General features: G+C 45.9%; 1 protein-coding gene across 1 annotated transcript in view; it reads right to left on the bottom strand.

The window, feature by feature from the left end:
- LOC135203645 (COP9 signalosome complex subunit 6-like) overlaps positions 1 to 24819 on the bottom strand; it is a 42678-nt gene extending 17859 nt beyond the window's left edge. Inside the window, exon 1 of the mRNA XM_064233493.1 lies at positions 24755 to 24819. The gene's annotated coding sequence lies outside the window, so the exon portion shown is untranslated. The remainder of the gene's footprint in view (positions 1 to 24754) is intronic.
- Positions 24820 to 25456: the final 637 nt, after the last annotated feature.

Genomic DNA, 25456 nt, shown 5'->3' with positions numbered 1-25456 from the left:
ATATTGATTTGTATGCTTTTGATATAGTATTTGGAATAGTCATGTACATAAAACTACTGTCTGAATGTTAAGAGTTCATAAACTGGACTTTGCAGTTGAAGAATGGTGCAGTACATGCTTCTTCAGTTTGAGTTCATTAGCTTATTAATTTACCTCACCATTATAGTCACTTAATTTATTATTTTCTCTCCAGCTGTGTTCCAGATCATTCAGTCCATCAGAATGGCTTAATGCTGATTCGCCAAGCTCAACGACAATGTTCGCTACTCGGTTCCGTCTCTCGATCAACTCTAAGATTGCTCTCTCACGGATGTTGGCAATGACTGTGGAATGCGCACACTTTTCCATTTCATGAAGACTGCTTTCCATTTAGTAATTTAAGGCGATGACTAAAATATTCCTCAAACCAATTTTTGTAATTTTAAGAACTTTTTTTTTATTTAATTTTTTGTATTTTGGATTGTTTGCACATTATCTCAATTGATTTTCATTATGTATGTGAATATTTGTATATAAGGAATATATAATATATATATTTATATCAAAATGAAAGACACCCCTTTTTCCCCCCTGAGATTCAGCAAGAAACATGTCAGTTTTACATATTGCTAATAAATGTGTATGGGGTAAATTGGTTTATTATTTATTCCATTTTGTAAGTCTTGAAATGGTACAGTACTGGTTTCTGTTGATTTCGGTCACCTTTTCATTAGCTAAATACTTGGTATTTACACAAATTTACGTGAAAACATGCTGGCAAAAGTAATACATTAAAAATTAAACTACTGTACCCGTAACCTGGCGTGAAAATTAAGTTGGTGTAACCAGTAGTGCAGTCTATACATATTCAGCAGTTTGCTGGCCAATATGCTAAAACTTCAATCATGAACTATTTACTTTGTTGACAAATTCAAAGGTTTCAAATTAAGACTATACATCCAATCATATCGTAATGTCGGAAACAATGAAGTTCATGTACAGCTGTCTTATTCTCCATTGGGCTAACAATTTTGTGCTAGAAGCAGGAATTTCTAATTAAATCAACCTTAAAATGAGCGCCTCAATGGCGTGGTTGGTATGGTGTTGGCGTCCCACCTCGGTGGTCGCGGGTTCGATTCTCGGCCATTCCATTGAGGAGTGAGATGTGTATTTCTGGTGACAGAAGTTCACTCTCGACGTGGTTCGGAAGTCACATAAAGCCGTTGGTCCCGTTGCTGAATAACCACTGGTTCCATGCAACGTAAAAGCACCATACAAACAAACGACCTTTAAATTGGGTCAAGTACTGAAATTTTTTACCATCCATTATCATAATATACAAATTAAAGTGTAAAGGTGCCTTACTGTTCTGAGCATGTTTTAAATTTTGGGACCAATTACCTGTACCATGAAAATCTTAATTTTTCTCAAAATGAATAGAGCTAATTTGACTGGGAATTTTCTTAGTAAAGAAATAATAACCATGTTTCAAATATCAATAAAATGATACAAGCCAATGTGACAGAAATTTTCTTAGTAAAGAAATAGTGTTCCAAACAATAAAAATCCTGTGGAAATCACTACCTTTGATATGGCATACAAGGACACTGTAGAGATCTATTGGTTTATGCTTTTCCTCTTCATTTCTTTGGTGTTTTCCAAACTTTGTCTAGTCTGCGTTTACCACATTTAAGGATAAATTGATTGGATGAGCAACAAATTTGCCCTGAGTGCCTGTGCTCGATAGCATGTTCGGTTTCTCTGGGTATCTATGTTATCAGAATCAAAATGTCTGACATAGTCAGAGACCACTGAGTCACATGTCTGGACCTATGGGATATACAAATACATAATGTGTTTTTAAGTGAGAAGACTATCAAAGGATGAGAAATTAAGATATCCATGAAACTGGAGCTCAATAGATATTGCATAGGACCATGAAACCGTGTTACGTCACTAAACTAGAACAACGGATCCACTTGGAATATTTTGCACTATATGCAAATACGCTTAACTGCGTAATAGATATGTGAAAGTCTCAGCTGTGTACTCTCAAGGATAACAGGCTTTCATCAAATTATTTACTGTGGGAATGTTAATCTGGTTATCTTTGTGAAGGTAACGACAAATTTTAAACCCAAACCATGATAAACATAAGCACCAGCATTACAAAGAATACTAATATCTTCCTACATATTCTGGAGTAAAAAAGATCCATGATGGATGAAACTGAAATAAGCATTCTTAAGCAGAACCTGGTACATGTTTGGTTATTTATAAATTCTTGAACACCAAACTCACAGAGAGAAACCTGATTACTATACATTTTGCCCAGGTGAAACAATACTGATGATAGTTTTCTACATAATGTAGGTGATGAGCATGATGAACCACTGTCAAATAACAGCCTCTATGTTACAGAAAGCAACTTAAAAAAAAAATAGCTTTTGAATTGTAAGCCTCAAAGTTCTTGTTGAGAACCAACACAAGCCAAGTGTCCAATATTTGCCATTTTTCCCCTTACTATTCCATAAATATTACAAGCTACTCTATGACCAAGATCCCATGTAAGCACAAGACTGGCTTACTCTTCATCATCATCAAAGTAAATCTCGAAGAAAACCAGAAGACTAGTGTTTCAATAGAAGTAGTGAGAAAAATGCAGAGCAAATTCATGGCATGATTTTCACAAAACCCACAATATTGATGGTAAAAATGATATTGTTATGATACAATAAAGTTTTATACATACTGTACTTACCTGGCAGATATATACTTAGCTATTAGACTCCGTCGCCCGACAGAAATTCGAATTTCGCGCACACGCTACAGGTAGGTCAGGTGATCTACCGCCCTGCCGCTGGGTGGCAGGAATAGGAACCATTCCCGTTTTCTATCAGATTTTCTCTCTACCACCTGTCTCCTGAGGGGAGGTTGGGTGGGCAATTAATTGTATATATCTGCCAGGTAAGTATGTATAAAATTTTATTGTATCATAACAATATCATTTTTATACATTCAACTTACCTGTCAGATATATACTTAGCTGATTCACACCATTGGAGGAGGGTAAAAGACAGCTAATTACTGATTTAGACAGGAATCACAACATACGTTGTAGGTAATAAATAATTAAAACCTTGGTTCCTACCTGATTAGACTGAAGACTTCATGGTTACTGTCCAGGAGTCTGCTTAGTCTCAAGAGCCTCAGCGAGATATTGATCTATGGCTAAGAGTTCTTGTAGGTCTGCCAAAGGGGTCTTGTCCGCTTACTCGGCAGAGCCTAGAAGGACTATGTCAATGGGTGCTGATCCACTTACTTGACAAGAACCTTATTCAAGGAGCACAACACCAATCCCGATCACCTAAACCTAAAACCCGTGTTAGTTATAAGATTGCAAGGAGTTATCCCTGAACTCCTCGCAAACAATCAATAACTCAAACCACAAACATACATATAACGTAAAAGTACAAAAAAGATAAAAAATATTTTTTTTGTACAACCTAGCTTGTAAGATACATTCCCAGTTCCTTACTGACAAAAGCAACGGCCGCCTGTGCAACATCAAGCACCCCTGCCAGTAGAAAACCAAGAACCCATCTCAAAAGGGAGGTCTACGTACAAATAGTATATAAACAAAATATATAAAATTTTAAGGATCGGTATGTGTTCCAAGCCCCAGCACTGTATCCGCTGATACGAAAGGACCTAGAGAGAAGCACTTCTCATAGGTAACTTTGATATCTTTAAGATAATGAGATGCGAAGACTGAATTACACCTCCAGTAAGTCACCTCTAAAATGTCTTTCATAGACATGTTTTTATGAAAAGCTATAGATGTGGCTACAGCTCTTTCCTCATGAGCCTTCACTCGAAGAGTTCTTAAGGAGTCATCAGTGCATTTGTCATGAGCTTCAGTAATTATGCTCCTGACAAAAAATGCTAAGGCATTTTTGGACATGGGTCTCTTTGGATCCCGTACAGCGCACCATAGACTTTGTTTACATCCTCCTAGTTCTTTCTTCTTCTTGAGATAGAACTTAAGAGCTCTTACCGGGCATAAAGATCTTTCTATTTCCTCTCCCACCACGTTCGAAAGACCCTTCACTTCAAAACTCCTGGGCCAGGGTTTTGAAGGGTTTTCGTTCTTGGCCAGAAACAGAGTCTGGAAAGAACAAATAGCTGAATCTTTCTTAAATCCCACTCGAGAATCAAGGGCGTGGATTTCTCTCGTTCTTTTAGCGGTTGCTAAGGATAACAGGAAAATACATTTTCTCGTTAAATCCCTAAATGAGGCAAGGTGAGGAGGTTCAAATTTTTCCGATGAAAGGAATTTAAGCACCACATCCAGATTCCAGCTCTGAGTAAGAGAAGATATGGATTTTGAGGTCTCAAATGATCTTATCAGGTCGTGAAGGTCCTTGTCTTCTGCTAAGTTTAGGCCTCTGTTTCTAAAAACCGCAGAGAGCATACTTCGGTAGCCTTTAATAGTAGAAACCGATAACTGGGATTCCTCTCTAAGGAATATCAGAAAATCGGCAACGTTGGTCACAGAGGTATCGGAGGAGGACAGCTTCTTCTTTCTACACCATCTTCTGAACACATCCCACTTCGATTGACAGACCCGAATAGTTGAAGATCTTCGGGCTCTAGCGATCGCTTTCGAAGCTTTGCTTGAAAAGCCTCTCGCTCTGACAAGTCTTTCGATAGTCGAAAGGCAGTCAGAGCGAGAGCGGGGAGGTTTTGATGATACCTCTCGAAGTGGGGTTGTTTGAGAAGATCCGTCCTGTTTGGAAGAGATCTGGGGAAGTCCACCGTCCATTCCTCTACCTCTGTGAACCAATCTTGAGAGGGCCAAAACGTGGCGATGAGGGTTAGTCTCGTCCCTTTTGACGCCACAAACTTTTTCAGTACTACTCCTAGCAGTTTGAATGGGGGAAAGGCATAGGCATCTAGGCCTGACCAATTCAACAGCAGGGCATCCACCGCTATCGCTCTCGGATCTTCCACCAAGGAGCAGAAGTTCTCTATCCTCTTGGATAGGAAAGTTGCAAACAGGTCTATCTGTGGCCTGCCCCACAGTGACCACAGGCTCTGACACACTTGATCGTGGAGAGTCCACTCTGTGGGGAGAACTTGGTTCGTCCTACTGAGTCTGTACCACCTGATCTTTGACCTCCGGTTCGAAGAACTTCAGTGCTAGGAAAACTGCGTACAGTTCCTTGGCGTTTAAATGCCAGGCTTCCTGTTCCTTCTTCCATCGGCCTGACACTTCTCTTGCTCCTAGAGTCGCCCCCCATCCCTTCTCTGATGCGTCTGAAAATAAGATTTGGTCTGGGTTCCGAATCTCTAGAGGCATGCCCTCGTTCTTTTCCAGAGGGATCAGCCACCACTTTAGGTGATTCTTCACCTCTAAGGGAATCGAGAAAGTGTCCGTTAATTGCCCTTCTTTCCAGTTCCACGTTCTTCTTAAGAAGAATTGAAGAGGGTGTAGGTGGAGTCTTCCTAGGGAAATGAACTGTTCTAGAGAGGAAAGAGTCCCCAGAAGGCTTAACCATTCCCTACTGAACTTCGTTCTTTCCCTAGGAAGTTCGAGACTTTCTGTAAGCCCCGAACGAGTCTTTCCTGGAAAGGAAAAGCCCGAAAACCCCGAGAATCCATCCGAATCCCCAGATAAACTAAGTTCTGGCTGGGGATCATCTGAGATTTCTCGAGGTTCACGAGTAATCCTAGAGATTGTGTAAGTTTCAATGTTGCTTGCAGGTCCTCCAAACATTGCTTCTCCGACTTGGCTCGGATGAGCCAATAGTCGAGATACAGAGAGATGTTTATCCCTTTCAGATGAAGCCATCTGGCCACATTCCTCATCAGGTACGTAAATACCTGAGGAGCCGTAGAGAGGCCGAAGCACAAGGCCCTGAACTGGAAGATCTTCCCTTGTATCATAAATCTGAGATACTTCCTCGACGATGGGTGAATTGGAACATGAAAGTAAGCATCCTGAAGGTCCACGGAGACCATCCAATCTCCCGGACGCAGGGCTGAAAGAACCGAAGCAGAAGTCTCCATGGAGAATTTCTTCTTCTCCACGTACCGGTTCAGGATGCTCACATCTAGGACAGGTCTCCATCCCCCCGAAGCCTTCAGGACTAAGAAAAGGCGGTTGTAAAATCCCGGGGAGTGAGGATCCTGCATTACTTCTATTGCTTCTTTGTTCCTCATCGTTACCACCATCTGAAGAAGGGTCTCCCTCAGAACAGGGTCCTTGTACTTTGCCGACAATTCCTTCGGAGATGTAGATAATGGCGGTCTGTCTAGGAAGGGTATGATGTACCCCTTCTCCAGAATAGACAACGTCCAGGGGTCGGCTTCCCTTATGGCCCAGGCTTCTACAAACCTTAGAAGTCTGGCACCTACAGGTGTTTGGAGGACGTAGTTGCTACTTTGACTTTTTAAATGATCGGAAGGAAGACCTTCCTCGTTTGTCGAAAGCCTTTCTTTTCGTTGGGGGTCGAGATGAGGCGCCCCCCCGAAAGGGCACAAGAGGAGTACGAGCTGTTTTCTTTACAACTGGTAGCGCCGGTCTATTCTTCTTGGTCGATTGTACCAATAGATCCTGCATTGCCTTCTCAGATAGTGACCGTGAGATGTCCTTCACTAACTGAGAAGGGAACAGGTGATCCGACAGAGGAGCGTACAGTAGAGCTGACCTCTGAGAAGGAGATACCTCTTTGGTCAGAAAAGAACCAAAAAGAGATCTCTTTTTCACTACTCCTGACCCGAAGAGAGAGGCCAGTTCTCCCGAACCATCCTGTACTGCCTTATCCATGCATGACAAGATACTGTGTAAAACCTCGGGATCTAGAAAGTCTGGATCTCGGGTCTTTTTAGCCAGCACCCCAAGGGACCAATCCAGGAAATTGAAAACTTCCAATACGTGGAATAGTCCCTTTAGGAGCTGGTCTAACTCGGACATACTCCAAGACGCCTTCGCCGAGTTAATAGAGTGTCTTCTTGAAGACTCTACAAGGCTTGAAAAGTCCGCTTCTGCAGATGAAGGAAGCATCAGGCCCATAGCTTCTTCCGTCCTGTACCAAATGCCTCTCCTACCTGCAAGTTTGGAGGGAGGAGAGCAATACACCGTTCTTAAAGACTTTCTTCGTGCTCATCCAAGCATTAAGGGACTGAAGAGCTTTCTTCATAGATATTGCTGGCTTCATTTTCAAAAATGAAGAGGACTTCGGCGTATTCGTACTAGAAAAGAGCGATCTAAGAGAAGGAGGAGCTGCAGGGCTTAACGAATCTCCGAACTCTTGGAGGAGAAGCGAAGCTAAAACCTTATAGTTGGAAAGGCCTTCACTGGTAGAAATCTCTTCCTCAGACACATCTTCTAGTTCCAGATTAGTAGGGGAATGAGTTCTTTTGGAAGACTCTTTATCCGGGGATCTTGTTTCCCGGGGAGAAATACTTCTGGTCGGAGAGGGACTGCCCGACCTAGAAGTTTTCTTCTCTTGTTCTTCCAAAGAGATCTTCACAAAGCTCCGAGAGGTAGAAGTGGATACCGTCACTTTGGAAGGTCCAACCACTTTGTCTGGTGTCCGACTTTCTTGAAGAGTCTTACGTCCGGAAGGAGATCTATTTCCAAACGAAGAATCACTGCTAGCTGACGATCCACGCCTGGCAGGTACCTCGCGCCTGGCTGGCGCCTCCTCGCATCTGATTGTAGCCTCGCGCCTGGTTGGCTCTTCGCATCTTGCTGGCTGAATGCGCCTGGCTGGCGCTTCTTGTTTAGTTAGAGCCTCGCGCCTGGCTGGCTCCTCGCTCCTGGCTGCCGCCTCGCGCCTGCTGGCTTCTCATCTGGGAGAAATCTCGCTCTCATCTGGCGCCTGGCGCCTCGCGCCTGACTGGAGCCTCACGTCTGACTGGCGCCTCGCACCTGGAAGAAGCCTGGAACTTGATAGGGTTCTCATGAAAGATTGACAAGTCCGAGATTGGCGAATCGGTGTCAAGGAAGATAATTCTCTCGGACGAACCTGATACAAGGAAGGTCTAGATTTCTTAACGGGTAGATAAGAATCCTTCCTTCTTGGAGGATCTTTGGTGAGAACTCCAATGAGAGAAGCGATAGAATCCTGCATGTTTCTTAGAATTCTCGTAGTTTCTCTGTTCGTGTCCATCGGAGGGGAAGGAGAACGCTCCTTCTCAGGTTCCTACGAATCCACAAGAGAAAGCAACAAACTTTTAGCCTTCTTGTATACCGACGGCAAATCCTCCGGAAACCGCTCAGGACTCGAGTTTAATCGAGATTCTTTCCAGCTCCTCTTCAGGGGGCGGGAAAGATCCGCAGATCTCCATCCTCTCTTGGGAGATGAATTTTCCAATGAAGAGAAACACTCGCGTAGAACGCTTTTCCTATAGCGATCTCTAGCAGTCTGAGGTGTTACAGAACCTGCCGAAGGGACGTCTGACTGGTGGGGATCCTCCACAACCTCCATACTGCTTTTGACATTCCTTCTCCTCTGGGCTTGGGAGCTTGAAAGAGGTCTAGGCCTGGGAGCGTTGTGGAGCCGATCAGACGCCCCCTCCACTACACTGGGGACACTTATGTCACTTTCCACTGCACTATTTATTTCACTATGCTTACCTTCCATAGCCGCCATTTTAAGTTCCATTTTCTTAAGGGCAGCTTTGAGATTTGCAATTTCTGATGTAGAATCCGTAGGTTCTACAAAGGGTGCAGGCACTGAAATATTAGAAGAAGGAGCATTTATCAAAGGAGAAGAGGGTACAAAATTACTCACTAAATCGCTAGAAAAAGAGCTAGGCATGGTTTTGGAAGAAGCCTTCCTCACCCTGTCTCTTTTTAACTTCTTCAAATAAGAAGTTAGAGACTTCCACCCTTCAGCACTCAAACTCTCGCATTCGTGACAAGTGTTATTGAAAGAGCATTCATACTTTCTACACACTTTACACACAGTGTGAGGATCAACCGAAGCTTTAGGCATTCTCACCTTGCAGCCTTCATTCACACTAAGCGCGCGCACCACAAACACAGTTACGAACAGCAGACGACGAAACTGCAAAGTTTTATTCCCTAAATTGTTTACTTTACTCGGTATTTAGTTCAAATTTACTTTGTTATTTAAAAATTTTAATTTAATTCATGTATATTATGGTATTGTTATGATACAATAAAGTTTTATGCATACTTACCTGGCAGGTATATATATAGCTTATCCTCTTGACGCACTGGCAGAATTTCAAAACTCGCGGGCAACCGCTAGTACACTGGTAGTTCAGGTGATGGCCACCCCGCTCCCGTGGCGCTGGTACTTGGAACTATTCCCGTTTTCCTCAGATTTTCTCTGAACCCTGTCTCCTGAGGGGAGGAGGGTGGGAATTTTAATTATATATACCTGCCAGGTAAGTATGCATAAAACTTTATTGTATCATAACAATACCATTTTTATGCATGACACTTACCTGGCAGGTATATATATAGCTGATTGACACATTTGGAGGTGGGTCATAGACAGCAACATCGTCATAATTCAAAAATTAACTAAATTTTTAGAACTATGTATTATGTTCCTTACCTGCTAAGGTAGCTGACTTCGTAGGTCCTGCCTCTTAGCCTGCTAACCTTAGTAGCTCTCAACTAGGACGTGACCGTTTGTTGAGAAAGCTAACAATAAGGGCCTGACAACTGGACGTGACCAATTTGTTGACAGAGAACCCTAGCCCTCATTTACCACGGGCATTCATGCTAGGAAAGTTAGTCACCTGAACCACACACACATATAATAAACACTAACCAACAGACTGAGCTGGTCTTAACCTTCTCAGACAACCATAAAAACACTATAACCTAATTAATATAAACCTAGCATGTTATTAGGTTAAGGGGTGGAAACTCCTTTGCCCAGTACTGTACCTGAGGATACATACGGGCCTAACGTTTGACAATTATCAAAAGTTGTCTTCACGTCTCTAAGGTAATGAGAGGCAAACACAGAGTTTGTCCTCCAATCGTTGAATCTATAATTGTCCTTGAGGGCTAAATTTTTCCTGAATGCTAAGGACGTAGCTACTGCTCTCACCTCATGAGCTTTAACTTTAATTATACCGAAGCATTCCTCCTGACAAAGCAAATGAGCATCTTTAATGACTTCTCTTACAAAGAAAGCCATTGCGTTTTTAGACATAGGTCTAGTAGGATCTTTAACGGGAGCACCACAGAGAACATGAAGTTCCCCTAATGCTTCTTGTTCTTTCTACGTAAAAACCGTAAGGCTCTTACTGGGCAAAGAACCCTTTCTTGTTCTTGACCTACCAGATCAGCCAGTCCTTCAATCTCAAATGATCTTGGTCCATGGATGCGAAGGATTCTCATTCTTTGCTAAGAACTCCTGTTGAAAAGAACAAACTGCTTTGTTGTGCTTCCATCCTATTTGCTTGTCAATAGCTTGCAGCTCGCTAATCCTTTTAGCTGTAGCTAAGGCTACTAAGAAGATAGTTTTCTTCGTTAGCTCTCGCAAAGGCGCACTGCCCATAGGTTCGAACTTATCCGTCTCCAAGAATTTGAGAACGACATCCAAATTCCAAGAAGGGGTTTCTGCACCGTCGATCCTTCTTTGTATCAACGATCTGAGGAGATCTCTAAGATCTGCGTCATTGGACAGGTTTAAACCTCTGTGTCTAAACACTGCAGACAACATACACTTATAGCTCTAATCGTCTGATTAGCCAAACCTAGTTCTTTCTTCAGGTATAGCAGGAAATCTGCAATCTGTGTCACAGAGGTACTGGATGAAGAAATCTTCCGATTCTTACACCATTTACGGAAGTTCTCCCACTTCGACTGGTACACTTTTGATAGTCGGATGGCCTTCGTGCTCTTGCAACTTGCCTTCGCTGCCTTCTCTAGAAAACCCCCTCGCTCTGACAAGTCTTTCAGATAGTCTGAACGCAGTCAGACCCAGAGCGAGGGTGTTCTTGTGGAACCTGTCGAAGTGGGTTGTTTGAGAAGATCTACTCTCGTGGGTAGACTTCTCGGAGAATCTACTGTCCATTCCAGTACCTCTGTGAACCACGTTTGGGCCGGCCATATGGGGCTATCAGGGTCAGCCTTGTTCCTCGACTTTCCCTGAATTTTTTTCATTACCTTTCCTAAAATCTTGAACGGGGGAAAGCGTACGCATCTAGACCCGTCCAATCTAGTAGGAAGGCATCGACTGCGACTGCAAGAGGGTCCGGATTGAACAATAGTTCGGTAACCTCTTCGTCGCTGCGGTAGCGAAAAGATCCACTACTGGAGTGCCCCAGAGCTTCCACGTCTCTGGCATACTTGAAGATCAACATCCACTCCGTGGAAAGCACTTGTCCCGTCCCTGCTCAACAGATCCGCCCTGACGTTCTTCTCTCCCTGAATGAACCTGGTGAGCAGGGTGACGTTTTCTCTCTCGCGACCAAAGAAGAATCTCCTTCGCCAGGTTGCAAAGGGACAACGAGTGGGTTTCCTCCTTGTTTCCTCCGTATATATGCCAGAGCTGTGGTATTGTCCGCGTTGATCTGCACCACTTTGCCGCTGATCCACGGTCTGAACGCTTTCATAGCCAAGAAGATCGCCATCAGTTCCTTCCTGTTTATGTCCATGCCTTTTCTTCTTCTTTCGCTCCAAAGCCTGACTCCTCCCGAGGGCCCAGCGTCGCTCCCCAGCCTGCGTCTGACGCGTCGGAAATAACTATCCGTCTGGGTTCCTCTGCTGGAGTGACGTACCCTCTGACAACCTCTCCGGAACTAGCCACCACTTTAGTTCCTCCTTTATCTCGAAGGAATTGGAAACCGAAGGAATCTGGTTTGCGATCTTCTTGGCCAGACTTCGTTCAGAAAGAACTGTAAGGGCCTCATGTGAAGTCTCCCTAGTGAAATGAACCGCTCTAACGAAGAGATTGTCCCCAGCAGGCTCATCCACTCTCTCGCTGAGCATTGGTCTTTCATTAGGAATTCTTGCACTTTCCGTATACACATGGTCTGCCTTTCGGGTGACGGAAAGCCCGAAAAGTCACTGAGGATATCAGAATCCCCAATAAACTAGTTCCTGAGAGGGGATCAATCGTGACTTTTCCAGGTTCACCATCAGACCCAGTTGCTGAGTTAATTCCAATGTTACGTCCGTGTCCTCCAGACATTGCTGTTTTTGATTGTGCTCTTATGAGCCATCGTCGAGGTAGAGAGAGACTCTGACTCCTGCCAAATGAAGCCACTTCGCCACATCGACATCATTCTTGTAAAAATTTGAGGCGCCGTGCACAGCCCGAACACAGGGCTTTGAATTGATAAATCCTTCCCTGGATCACGAATCTCAAATATTCCTGGACCTTGGATTGAATTGGAATATGGAAGTACGCATCCTGAAGGTCCAGGTTGGTTACCATCCATGTCCCCTGGTCGTACCGCTGCCAGTACTGAATCGTTCGTCTCCATCGTAAACTTGGTCTTTTCTACGAACAAGTTTAGCTGGCTTACGTCCAGTACCGGCCTCCAACTTCCTGATGATTTCGGTACTAGAAACAGACGGTTGTAAAACCCTGGGGATTCGTGATCCAGAACCGGTTCTATTGCCCCTTTCTATCATGGTGACGACCTGATGCCAAAGAGCCTCTCTCTTCTCTAAATCGATGTAATGAGCCCCTAGGCTCTCGGAGCTGTAGCGAGAGGTGGTTTCTTGAGAAGGGAATCTTGTACCCTTCCTTCGCTATTTTCCTTTACGGACAAGGATCCGCTCCTTTGCTTTGCAGACTTCCCCAGAATCTAAAAGTCTGGCCCCCCACACAAGTCTGGAGGACTTCTGACTCATTGTTTGGTTGAAGTTTTGGCCCCTCTTTTGGTTGGAACTCTTTTCCCTCTAAATGCTGGTCGGAGCGAAAGTCCTACCCCGAAAGGGCTGCTGTGCTGTCTTCGTATCCTTCGTAGTCTTATTCATGACCTTAGAAGGTAAATACTTCCTTACCGATGACTAAGAAGATCTTGAGTCGCCTTCGAGTGAGGGAAAGAGAGATATGTCCTTAATGATCTCTTGCGGGAAGAGCTGTCCTGACAGAGGAGAGAACATCAACTCCGACTTTTGCGCGTTCGACACTCCTTTAGCAGCGAACGAGCATAAGAGATGTCTTTTCTTCAAGACGCCTGCTGTAAAAATTGAAGCCAATTCATTAGCTCCATCTCTCAAGGCTTTATCCATACAGGACATAATACCTTCTCGACAACTCGGATACTGACGACTCTTCCATCTCCGAAGTTCGAGCCAGGGCCCCCAACGACCAGTCAAGAAAATTAAACACCTCAAAGGTCCTAAAGATACCTTTGAGTAAATGGTCGAACTCACCGACGAAGTCCACCACACTTTGGCTGAATGCAAAGCATGTCTACGGGAGCTATCCACTATGTTGGAAAAGTCTCCCTGGGAGGAGGCAGGCACTCCCAGGCCAAGACTTTCCCCGTAGCATACCAAACACCAGACTTCGAAGCCAACTTGGCCGGAGGAAATACAAAAGAAGTCTTCCCCGACTCTTTCTTCTCCTTCAAAAACCACTCATTTACCGCGTTGAAGGGCTTTCTTGGCCGAAAATGGACAAAGTCATTTTCAAAAACGACGATTCTTGGCTGTCTTCGTCCTTCGAAAATTGCGACAAGGCGATGGCGGCCTGAAGGTTGAAAATCTCCTTCAAACAAAGAAAGGAAAGGGGCACTCTGTTAGCCTCCTGTAGTCCGAAGAGGAGGCTTCCGTTCTTGTCCTTCTTCCGCACTCTCCGCAAATTCTTCCTCCTGCGAAGAAATATCTTGAAAACCATGATCCTGCTGACTCTCCAATTCAGAGTCCTTATGCAGCTCCTGTTTAGAAAAGCGGAATGCGGCACTGACTCCCTATAAAACTCCTCTCTTCCTTGTCGAGACAATGTTTTGACTTGCTGCCGGCCTGCGTCCTGCGTCCTCCTGAACGTATGCGTCCACCATGCGTCCATCACTCCTCCTCTTGCGTCCTGCGTCCTGTACTTCGTCCTTCTTAAGGGACGCACTGCGTCCTGGATCGCGTTGTACGTCCTGCGTCCTCTTGGAGGACTTAACCGGGAGAGACGAGTCCTTACGTCTAACCGAAGGTTGTTCGGAGCTTCTCCCATGATTGAACAATCACTGCCAATCTTCTGCTGCATGTCCCGCAGCACCTCCTTCGTTCCCGCCTCCTTACGAGACTCTTGATGATGAGGAGATCGAGGACGCACCGGGCTAACACGAAGAGGCGAGCGAACTTCCAACTGACGTGAAATCCTCTTCCTTTTGATAGGGATCATCTCTTCATCCTCCGATGAAAAAATCTCAGGGCTACTCCACCCTTCTTGGTCGAAAGCCCTTTCCTCCTGTGAAGAGGACGGAAAGTATGACCTCTTGAGAGGACGCGATACTTCCGCGAACCGCCTACTCCTTCCCGAGGCTGAACTATCCGAAGAATAACGGCACTTCCCAGTATCGCCTTTTCTATGGCGTACTGCAGCAGCCTGGGACTTATCAACAGGACTGCCTGAAGGGGGGACGACTGATCGCAAGTCAACCCCTCTCGCCTCCCTTCGACTGTCGACATGCCTTCTCCCTTGGGTCTGGGAGCTTGACAGAGGTCTCGGTCTAGGAGCACGAGAGAGACGATCAGGCTGCCCCCTCCACAACACTGTCACCAAACACTTCCACTTTGTCTGTTAATCGTTTAATTTGGTTCTCCCATGGACGCAAGGGTCAGCGAACACTTTCACTATTTGTGGATCAGTAGTCCTCACAGATACAGCAACTGGAGCAGGAGAAACCTGGGGGGAAGGTGCTACATCTACATGTGAATGAGCTGGAGAAGACACATGCAAAGATTCATCCAAAGGTTTACTCGAAGATCCCGATCTTTCACTCTAGATACAGATCTTCTAACCCCGATCTTTTTCTAATCTCTCCACATACTTCATAAGAAGCCTTCCACTCTTTCTCATTCAGACACTGACATTCATTGCACCTATTGTCCCACGTACATACAAACTCCCGACACTTCTTACAAATAGTATGTGGATCTACCGATGATTTCGGCAGTCTCACCTTACACCCTTCTTTCACACAAACTCTAAACATACTTCCTGAATCAGACATACTAAACAAGGTCCAAACAAAATGCGATTGCCACTCTAACTTCGTGAATACGATACCAATATCCAAAAGTCAGATAACGAGCAGGAAATTCTAACAGAGAACCAACAACGATGTTGCCGGTTCGGCTGGCAGAGAAAATCTGAGGAAAACGGGAATAGTTCCAAGTACCAGCGCCACGGGAGCGGGGTGGCCATCACCTGAACTACCAGTGTACTAGCGGTTGCCGCGAGTTTTGAAATTCTGCCAGTGCGTCAAGAGGATAAGCTATATACGTATATACCTGCCAGGTAAGTGTCATGCATAAAAATCTCTTTTTTGCAACCAAATTACCCCGAAAAATTACAGCTATTTCTAAAGTAGATACAATCCAATGTTTCTAACCTTTCGTACATCTGGCTGCCGAAAACCATAGAGGAACAACTACGGATAAATGGATAATATGTTTTTTTTTTTTTTTTTGCTTTTTTTTTTTGCTAGCACTTTTCATTGATTTCCAGTCTATATAGTATTTTGAATTTCTTTGATAACCGTATGCCAGAAATAAATGTAACCTTTAATGTTTGCATGCTAAGAATGGCAAAATCATCGTTGCCACATTAGTAAAGGCTTCACACATACGCCGTTTCATTATTATAAACTGTTTCCATGAAGTCTAGTTGTCATAGTAATGCAATAATGATAAAATTGCTTAAATATTTATGTATATATAGTACTTCCAATACATAGCCTAATTTCACCAATTTCAACGCTTTGTGTGTAGTCTTATACCCAGTTTGGAGGGTCTACACATACTGAATGGCAACAGAGAGAGAGAGAGAGAAAGGAAGGCGAAGGAACAAAGGAAAGGGGTGGAGGTGGGGGGTAGGGGGGGAGAGGGTAGGTGGAGCTTTTTACGCGTGTCCGTATCCATTTCTGCATAATGGAGTTTTTGTCTCTTGGTACAAGGACAAGTGTCATTATTCTTTATGATTAGTGATTCACGATACTCTTATAAATTAAGGCACTGGGTGTAATGCACTATAGCAAAATCTCGTTCTGATACGAGTGTTCGTTACAGAAATGACAATTTGTCCAAAATTGTATTTTTCCTAATTATACAAACCTGAGGTCCTTTTACAATAGGAAGGTTACTAGCGGCAGCTGGATAGGTCGTAAGCTTTCGAACAAGGGGTTCGGTAGTTAACTGCTTGTCCGACAGTGCGCAGCGCCGCGCAACTGGTGATGAAGAATCACTTTTGCTTTAGGCCCAAGCAAAAACTGCAGAGTGAGGGGTGGCATGAGGTGGGGCTATGTGTAAAAGGACCTCAGGTTTGTATAGTTAGGAAAAATGCAATTTTGGACAAATTGTCATTTGTTCCGACACGAGATACAAACCTTTCGGTCCTTTTACAATAGGAAGACTCACTTCTTGGTGGGAGGAATCTGAGTCTTTTGTGAACAGACTGGTGTTCGCCCAACCTTGGAATGCCTCCCTGGTCGTAAGAGCGAGGGAGGGATCCAAGCCTCTGTCTGATTGATCGGGGTGTGCACCGCAGGATCAATGGCCAAGACCTCTGGACCAAGTACTAAGAGAGGCAAGCGTATCTCTTCGTACCAGCAAGCAAGAACAAGTTCCTGTTTGCAAGAGGCAACATAAAGTTATGGGTTTGTCTCTTGTTGGCATCCACTTCTCCCCCCCCTTGTAGGAGGAAGTGATGGATAATCGCTCCCATCCTTAGTGAAAGGGATAGGATGGGGCTCTGTCGAGTAGCTCACCTGCATCTCGTCCTTATCCAGCAAGGTGACGACCGTATTCCTCTACCAACAGGTAGAGGGGAAGAAAAAGATGGGAAGAGGAGCCAGTCACTCTCTCATTCACTCATCCATTCTTACAGTCACACCAAGACTCGATGCTGTTCAGCCTGCGAGGGTCTGGGTTAGCTACACAACGTGTTGAGCAGCCACCACGGGTCCCAAGGAAAACGATCCAAGGACCTGTGGGCAATATCCTGAAGGTAGGAGGAGGTACAAGTGGTCTGGTTGTACCAGACCCCTGCCTTCAGTACCTGCGCCACGGAGAAGTTCTTGCGGAACTCGAGGGAGTGTACTTCTTCTAGGTCATCCTGGTGCTGACGAAGAGGCTTCAACACTCAGCTTGGGATGTTGAGTTTCTTCAGATAGCGCCGTCGCGCCTTCACAGGACAAAGCAGCATCTCCTTCGCATCGAAGGCGGTGAAGTCCATTAGGGAGGGGATTGTGAAGGACTCTAACCGATCGTCAGGGACCGAAGGGTTCTGAGTCTTCGCAACGAAGTTCGGTACGAAATTGAGTGTCACGGATCCCCATCCCCTGGATGCTTGACTTCGCAGGAAAAGTCATGCAGTTACCTCAGAGGAAAAGAAGGGAATGGTCGCATGACCTATCCCTCTTCTCGACTTCGGTGATGTCCAGTACCCATACTGGTCTATCTGTCTGCAGCGAAGTGTCTCGCATTCTCCTATCCCCATGCAGTGAAGTTCTTCTCGGTAGTGGATAGGACACCGACATTCCATGGTGGGTGTCGATGGTATGAGAACTGGGACAAGCCGTTAGGACAAAGAAAAGATTGATTTGGAACAACCGAACTAAGTCCACAGCGAAGTTCGTAACTGACTCAGGCGCTCTGACAGCTGCCGACTGACTGCGTTCGGTAGGAGGCAAGTTGTCCAAGCATCCGAGCAAGTCACGTGACCTTCGCCCTAAAAGGGTTATGCCAAGAGACTAAACAAATTAATTTGTTCGTCACCGATGGCAGACGGCGAGGTGATGATTCTCTTAAGGCATGTGCCCAACAGGCGAAAGTCAATTGCCTTCTAGAGACCGAGGTCCCTGATGGCAAGACGTCTCATAGTATAGTTGAATCTCAGCTAAGGAGAAACAACACTATGTGTCGTTGAAGACGAAGGTGGACGGAAAATGCAACCTACGTCTTCACAGCTGAATCGAGAGAAGGATTCTCAAGATTCTGAACCTGTGCTTACAAAGACTGAGAACGCTAACCGCTATTTCATTGCTGTCCGGTGAGTGTTGTAGTTGCAATGAAAGCGGAGTGCTTTTCAGTAATGAAGACACAGCGAATTACTGCCTGAAGAACTGCTTCTCATGGGCTGAACATTTGGAAGTAGAGATGTCAGGTTGGACAGTAGGCAATGTCTTCTGACACATCTGTTAATTCGGGGTGAACAATGAACAATTGCACACCTACAAATATGAGATATTTGAAGACACTCTCAGATGTCTGCAAAAAAATCATTCGTATTATCACATTGCGATGCAGCGGGAGACTAGTACAGACTTCTGTTACCGTGCAGTAAACAGAAAGATGAAAGAGTCCAAGAGATATCTCTGTTGAAAATTCTCGCAATGTCGAAGGCGATGAAGTCGAGCGTCACAGCAGTAGATGGTCCTTCATGTTTGCGAGAATCCCCGTTAATCAGAGACCTAAGTCCATGATTGTTGGGCAGAGATACGGTTCGGTAGTCAATCAAAGCAGGGAGAGAGAGACATAACAGGACCGTGCATCTCGGAGACCCAGCTGATACTGAGCTGCTATAAGGCAGTTCAATACGCAGTAGCATCTCGCTTGACTCGTCATCCTGAGTTGACCAGGGTAATACCCATTACCACGAAGGAATGCGTTCGGCTTCTAGAACCATCGAGCATAAAAAAATACGCTCAATCCAAATTATATTTTAACGAAAAACGGAGTTTCCCCCCCGGTAAAATACAAAAAGTGATTTGGGTGTTGCCGGTGACAAGATACCAAGTATCATTGAAAAATTGAAACTGGGTAACTGCTGGGAGGCTTGCAGGCAAGCCCAGAGGTTGGCCCCCAGTTCAATTAAGATAACAATTCGTCTTGGTCATAATCCGATAGAGTTAAAACTACGGTATGCGTCTACCCCCCCCGGACAATTCAACTGCTTAACAGAATCATGTCGCGAGGGTAATATACGTAGTATTTGTGTTATGTACAACGACCTCCATCCTAAATTCTTTTCCCCTCGAGGAATGAGAATAAGGATTGGAGATCGACCGCCTTCGTTCTCTAGTCAAGAGAGTGAAAGAGAAGTCTTCCCCGAAGGAAAGCTTCAATGGTGAACAGAATACCGAAGACGATAGTTCAAGCCAAACTGGATGTTCCCGTCCGTTCTTCTCTATTCCAGTTGGTAGCTACTGTCGAGATACTCTTCTTTCCGCAGCAGTCTTCTTCCAAATGCTAGAAATTCCATGGAAGTTCGAGCATAGGGCGAGGTTCCCGATTCATCGTGTAAGAATTATCGGGGATTCTCGTCTCGCTCACTTTGAACCGTGGTCTCGCCTAAGTGTTTGGAGATCGTAAAAAACTCGAACACTCTGAGTGCGCTAGAAATTCCGTAAAATTCTGAGCACTCTGCGAAACCCCCACCGAATTCGTCAAACGATATCGGCTGGTGGTCCTCTCGATTCCCATAGAAATCGAGGATGGGGCAGGATCCCTCCTCAACGACCGGGGGCTTATGTCAGGTAGGACCCGAAGGTCCCCCCGGTAGCGCAGTCCCCAACGTGGGATCCTACAGAGAAATCTCTGTAGGATCCCTCCCCTTTCCCTCGTAGCCGTAAGGAGAGAGGGAATGGGGGAGGAATTGGATACTCGTTCGCCTTCCCAGTGGAACTAGCCCTTGGAGAAGAGTAGGAGCAGCCATCGCCTGGCCTCTCAGAGTTTGGGAAAATGTATCGTCAGGAGAAAACGTTTTCCGAGGAGGGCTACGAACTCGCACTGTAGGTAAGGGTCTGCCGCCACTGTGAACGTCGTCTGGGTGGGGCTGATCAACACCTGACAGAAGAGAGCCGATACCATCCTCCGACTCATTCCAGTCCTCGTCGAGGTCGAAATCTCTCAGGAGGACTGAAGGGGTATTCAAATAAACGGTGTCCGAAGACACGTAGAAAGAAACGCCGCTGTCGCAGTAGAGGAGGTTGGAAGTAGCTTGTTCGAGGCCGGCCAGATCTGAGAAAGCCTTCTTGTCTGGAGACGAGAGAGACTACCTGGTTCAAGACAGAATCGGCAAGCTCCGATCGCAGCAGACCCACCGTCGGTTTGGGTTCCCTCTCGGGCCCCAAAACGACTCGAGCCGAGACGTGGGCTCTGCTGGTGGGAGCGGCGATCCTTCCCCGAGGTCGTTATGCTGATGAATCAGCGCCATAACCTCGACAAAGTTCCTCTGGATCTCGGAAGTCACAGCATCTTGCAGAGTAGGACCGTCAAGCCCCTCGAACAAGAGCATTTTCCGAGAACCCCCCCCTTAAGTAGGGGGAACAGCGACAGCCCTCCCGGTCTCCTCCTGCCACTTGCGCATATGTCCTGGTCGGTCCGAAGATCATGCCTGGTACATACGGCGTCGTGACAGGATCGTGCGGGGCGCGCCCCTCACGATCACCGCTCTGTGCCTCGCTCTTCCCAGTATAAACCGAGGAAGTTGAAGGCACAGGAGAGGAAGACCTGACGCTCCCCTTCGCTCGCTGGCTGAACCAGCGGGCTTGGAGGGTGGCTGCAGGCGATCGTCTAACCCCCGTGGTGGGGATCGAGCTGCAGACCTAGTCGAGTCGTTTCCTCCCGGGGAAAACGGCTGGACCGAGAACAGCGGCCCCAATCTCGTATGTCAGGGGAACTGCTGCTGGTTGCCGTACCCGCACGCTCCCTGTGGGAGCGACGGTCAGGCGACCTGCAGAGACCACTGTCACGGTGAGACCGGTGCTAGTCCTCATGGCGCGTCACACCGCTGGTGCCAGCCGTGGCTGGCAACGGCGATCGGGGGGACCTCTTCCCAGCCTCGGCACGTGGCCGGTCAGAGACCGTCACGTCAGCCTGGGTAGCCAGCTGGTCGCCGTGAGAGCGAGGCTGGCCTGGTGGGAGGCGCCTGAGCGGCTCTCACCAGCCTTCAGCTCTGTGCCGTGAAACCGGCGCCGAGCGAGCTCTGGCGCCTGATTCTTGGTTGCACGGTCATTGGTAGGCGACAGTACACTCAGTATCTCTCGCGGATGAGAGGCCGAGACGGAACCTGGTGTAGTAGCAGAGCCCCTGACACCAGGCGAGGAAGTACCGGTGTTAGCCGGTACCCCTCTGGTCCCCGTAGTCTTCTTCCTTGCGAAAGAAGAGACGGGCCCCGCTCCCGAAGGAGCAGGAGGACCAGCGGAAGAACCCCCCTGTCCCACCGAGGTGAGACGGGTCCCGAGAAGCTCCCGAGGGAGACTTCTTAGGAGGGAGGAGGCAACCTTCTTCTTCCTCGGCTGTGAAGCCTTGGAAGTCAAAGGGGAAGAGGCGGCAGCCGACGACGATGAAGACGACGACGACGACACCTTCCTCCTCTTCTTCGTCAGCTTCCTCGGGACAGACGTAAGATCTACCATCCAGGGCGGAGCCGGGGCTGCTGTAGCCGAAGCCACAGGGCCCGGACGCACCTGTACAGACAGACCAAAGTCTGGGGCAGTACCACCACGAACAGGGACGACGTCAGCAGGTATGGGCATCTCAGGAACGGCAGGAACAGCAGGCACAGCCAGCACAGCATCGGCAGGGACAGCCAGCGCAGCAACGGTTGCTGTGCTAGCCAGCACAGAATCGGCAGGTACGGCAGGCAGCACCGGTAACACAGGAGGTGGAGCAGCAGCCAGCGACATCCAGGACATCCAGGTACCATCAGCAGGTCCAGGGGCGAGCTCTAGGGCAGGGAGTGTGGTCGCGGCAGCGCGGCAACCACGAGCGGCAGCGGCACGGCCCCCCCTCGGTACGGCGAACGGCCCTGCACAGCGGCTGTAGGCGAGACTGTCACCACGTGAGGCGAGTACACCAGGTGAGAAGGGACGGCGTCACCTGGAGTCGACATCGTTGTCGTGGTCACCGCTCCATGGGTGACCGCAGCAGGCAAAGGCAGATAGAGCAGCAGCCCCTGGACACTAGGCACGCCCTGCAGACCAAAGGACGCCCATACCTTACCAAGGTCAACCCTCGTGGCAGTAGCACCTGCGGAAGTAACAGTAGAGTGATTAGTGGGGGGGGGGGCGAGCCCCACTCCGAACGAGCGGAAGACCCCGAATACAATTGTACATTGGGGCACCGAGCGCCCTCCCCCGTGCTCGACGGATCGGGCGAGGAGGAGGACCCAGATAACCTCCCCCCGAAGGGGAAGGGCCATCCGTGGGAGCTGAGCGCGGGGGGGGGGGGGGGGGGGGGGAGGGGGGGGGGGGGGGGGGGATTCTTGTTCCCCACCCCTGCACAGCACCCATGTACCCAAAACAAAAATACTACAGGGCCCGAGAGCAATCGTGCCCTCGGCACCGAGTGCAAGAGCATAAGGATCAATTCCTGGCTGAGCGGAATCTTGATCCAAAAAGAATATTGATGCAATCAATAATAAAAGGATATAAAAATGAAAAAGAATCTTGCATTACGATTTCACTTCACAATGAATAAAGGGCTCGGGTCGAGCGCATTTGCGCCCTCGGACCGAGCGCAAGGGGGAAAGGATCCATCCCGATTATGAGCGGAAACCTTGATCCACGATGAATTGATGCAATTAAAACATATATGAAAATGAAAGGAATACTGCGCTTGCGATTCACTTCATACAAGATAAAAGGGGGAAGGATCAATTCCCGGGTAAGAGCGGAAACATTGATCCGATGAAAATGATGCAATCAAAATAATATATGAAAATGAAAAAAAATACTGCACTTGCGATTTCACTTCATACAAATAAAAGGGGGAAGGGTCAATTTCCGGGTAAGAGCGGAAACTGATCCAAAATGAGTAATGATGCAATCAAAATTAATATATTAAAATGAAAAAGAATACTGTACTTGCAATTCCACTTTCACCATGCGAAAGCAACGACGATGAAGCGGGCAGAGAGCGATGATACACACGTCTACACGCCAGCAGGCCGAAAGCAAAAGTGATTCTTCACCTCCCAGTCGCGCAGCACGCTCACTGTCGGACAAGCAGTTAACTACCGAACCCCTTGTTCGAAAGCTTACGACCTATCCAGCTGCCGCTAGTAACCTTCCTATTGTAAAAGGAGCGAAAGGTTTGTATCTCGTGTCGGAACAAATAGTTATTGCCCAAAAACGTGCTTGCACTGTCGCTGAAACCCATAGTAGCTATGCTGCTTAGTTGTCAATCAAGTTTTTTGTAATAAAGTATTTTTTACAAGTTAGCTATTGAATAAATTTGTATTTTTCTCAAATCCAAAACAACATATTGCCCCTCAATGCTAACTTTCCTCTTTTAAACAACGACTTTCTGGTCATTGCCCAAATTCGGCTCCATAATTTCTTTCTTATGGTGCGAAAACAGAGGCCCAGGGACCGAAAACGATTGCGTCACACTACGGCGATAATCCGGCAGTAAAACATCTTCATATATCCAAAAAGTAAATAATAAAGATATATATGCGCATTATGATTAGGTATACCAATTACATGAAGAGTTGATAATCTGCATGAATAACTGGTAAACTGTTCTGCAAGAAAGTTGAGTAAAGCAATTATTTACAATAGGTACGAAAGTCAAGATGTCGTGACGTCATAATACAGGACTTAAAAGAACGTTCTAATTCCAAAAAATAATTACTTAAATTTGAGTCAGAATCAAGTTACTTTTTCAATAACGAATATTTTCAAATTAATCATCATAAATATGTAAAATATTGATCTTTAACTATTTATTTAAAAAATTAACGACGTGCACTCTTCGTCGTCTTCTTCTACAAAACAGTTGTTTACTCGGTGAGGGAAAGTTTTCCGATTGTTGTGATGAAAGTGCCCCAGCGTCTGTGGGTACAAGTGGTGTGCGGATTTATCACAGGAAATGGTTAGTTTATAGACACAAGTGACTCCGTAAACATCGAGATGGCGTCAATCTTCTAAATATTTCGAGTTGTAAGTAAAAATGTTGAACGCGTTTTGGTGAGATTTGCACTACGTTTGACACCGTTTTCACTACCCTCTATTTAAATCTTAAAATTTGCCCTTAAATTCTAACTTTGGAGAAAATACTTACTTCGAAAGAAGAGTAGATGTCTTTAGCTCCGTTTCTCACCAACAACAAGTCGCGACTGATGCCCATCTCTGATGTCAGGACGCGTTATAATGTACTTTTTTTGGGATAGTCCACGCTGATCGTACATGGTCCACTCTGTACCCAACGGTTTTTTACCCTATAGCTAGGTATGCCCCATACTGTCGTAGGACTTAGGTATTACATAAAATTGCAGTCAGCTTAAATTGACAACTTGGTCAATTGGACTACTAGGCCTATATCCTACAGTAGGTAGTAGTATACCTAGTTGGTAGTCAACGATGGCCACGATAGCCTATTCTAGGTATACTAGTACTAGGTAGGCTATGCATTATACTAAGTAGCCTAGTAGGTAGCTAGGTACCTAGTAGTACTTGCCTTAACTTTAGCTATTTATGAAACTTTAAGTCGCCTTACTTTATTCTAATGTTGGGCTGCCGCAGTATCACTACATTATCATAATTGTTATAGCTAAATCTGTAAAAATTATACTACCTGGAAAGGTAAAATTACCTAAGCTTCGACTGATAGTTTGAGTTTAGTCTAACGATATGTAAACAAAACAGATTATGTAAGAGTCACTAGAGCGCAACCCCAAAGAAAATTAACACTTACTGATATAAAACTTTTCCCTTCCAGAAACCGTTTACATACCATTCTCTATGCATTGAATATAAAACTTGAAATTAATTGACGAGAGCTAACAAAACTTCGGTTAGAATGCACGGAGAAAATAAATACTATTCCCGTGGTTTAGTTTATTTATCCTAACCTTTTCTTAGCGTGGGAAGTTTCTTCTTCCAGCCAATAAGTTTTTAACTTCTGGACACGTCAGGGAAGGAGAGCGTGGAATTTAACGGTGCACTCCAATTGCTCAGTCAGGATTAATAAATATATATATATATATATATATATATATATATATATATATATATATATATATATATATATATATATATATATGTGTGTGTGTGTGTGTGTGTGTGTGTGTGTGTGTGTGTGTGCGTGCGCGCGCGTGCGTGCGTACGTGCGTGCGCGCGCGTGTGTGTGTGTGTGTTGTGTGGGGGGGCGGTTGGAAAGGCGTCTTTTCTAATCATGGGAGTACATTTACATCATTTCTAAGAAAGAGCATCCAAAGCAAATGAACTCCAGGAAATGAATAAAAAAGACACAGACGAGTTATTGGAAAAGGTGAAATTGTTTAGTTCCAAGAAA

Source organism: Macrobrachium nipponense, chromosome 36, assembly GCF_015104395.2.
Source record: "Macrobrachium nipponense isolate FS-2020 chromosome 36, ASM1510439v2, whole genome shotgun sequence".
Lineage (NCBI taxonomy): Eukaryota > Metazoa > Arthropoda > Malacostraca > Decapoda > Palaemonidae > Macrobrachium > Macrobrachium nipponense.
The sequence above is the reverse complement of the archived record's forward strand: the minus strand, read 5'-3'. Positions and strand labels throughout refer to the sequence as shown.